This window comes from Stegastes partitus, unplaced genomic scaffold, assembly GCF_000690725.1.
Source record: "Stegastes partitus isolate 25-593 unplaced genomic scaffold, Stegastes_partitus-1.0.2 Scaffold2379, whole genome shotgun sequence".
NCBI lineage: Eukaryota > Metazoa > Chordata > Actinopteri > Pomacentridae > Stegastes > Stegastes partitus.
In genome coordinates this window covers 14975-16604 of record NW_007580110.1, presented here as the reverse complement: position 1 = coordinate 16604, position 1630 = coordinate 14975, and positions in this window count along the sequence as shown.

The window sequence follows — 1630 nt, the reverse complement described above, 5'->3', positions numbered from 1 at the left end:
TCATTTAATCTGCAGCTCAAACCATCAGGACGAACTGCAGTGATTTCTGAGTCCCAGTAACTCTTCTGATTCACACTTGCTTTGGAGTTAGATGTATTCTCACCAAGTCTTGTTTCCTGAGACTGAACTCTGTGAACATGAAGCTGCTCCGGCTTCACTGCAGCAGCTTTCAGCTCAGCCTGCTGGGACACGGAGGAGGCCAGAAAACATCACAGATGTCGCCTGAGACTCAGAAGCCTCGCCTCAGACCCGCGGCTGCTGCTTTTTAAACACAAAGAGGTGAAACGTGAGAGTTTGTTCCCAGAAATCAGCTTCTGTTTCTTCCCTTCTGTCACTCTGGCCTCCATCTCTGATGCTCGGCCCGCCCCCAACCACAGCAGGCGGGCTGCGATTGGTCCAATCCGTTCGCAAGAGGCGGGAAGATTGAGCCAATGAGGAGTTGCAAACACTGAGCGAAAGGCGTGAGAGCCAATGAGCGTCGGGGAGGCAGCGGGAGGGCGGGGCTGCAGCGGCCGTGATGGAGAGTTGATGAACAGCTGAAATGGCAGTTAGTGTTTGAATGTAACTGTTAACAAGTTCCAGCCGCGGCCGCTCTAAACACACAAAATGGCGGCGGGGCGACTGTTTGGGGGGTTAGCCGTGAAGCTAGCGGTGCAGCAGCTCTCCACCAGACATCACGGCTCTGTGCTCCGCTTGTTACCGGCTTGATCGACACAAAGCTCCGGTAAAGTTGCGGTGCGGTTCGGTCCGACCTTCCCCCACCGCCGCTCCGCTGCTGCGCATCATCACGGCGCAGCGGGGAGCCGTCCGTCTGCAGCCCGCCGCCCTGAACCCTGGGCCGGCTGGGAGGCTGGCAGAGGCCCGGAGAGCCGCGGAGCCCCTCGTTACCACACAGACACACACAGACCTACAAGAGCAAGACAACAACCGACCCACTGCAAAGATACACACCATGATCAGAGAGCTGAGGCGACACACACACACACACACACACACACACACACACACACACACACACAGAACAGGGACAAAGACAGAAACCTGCAGAAGGACAACCGGAGCCACAAAGAGACACGAAGCAGCTGCAAAGAGACACAAAGGAGCCACAACACAAAGAGAGGGACACACAAACTACACAAAGACACAACACCAGCACAAAGACACACAAAACAACACAGTGAGTGAAGAAACAAACAAAAACACACAAAACACAGAATGGCCTCAGACAGACACACAGTGACAACAACACACAACAACACACGTGTGTAACGTGTTCACTCAAACTAACAGCAGCTCAGTGACGGAGGGTCACCTGCAGGGTCACCTGGAACACCTGGAACACCTGGATCTGGAACACCTGGATCACCTGGAACACCTGGATCACCTGGAACACCTGGATCACCTGGATCTGGATCACCTGGAACACCTGGATCACCTGGATCTGGATCACCTGGAACACCTGGACCACCTGGATCACCTGGATCACCTGGATCACCTGGACCACCTGGATCACCTGGATCACCTGGATCACCTGGATCTGAGGTGTATGTCCACCGACTGCTTCCCTGATGGAGGATCTGAGCTTCAGCTGTAAACAGAACTTGTTGCACTGACAGACTTGATCCCGGTT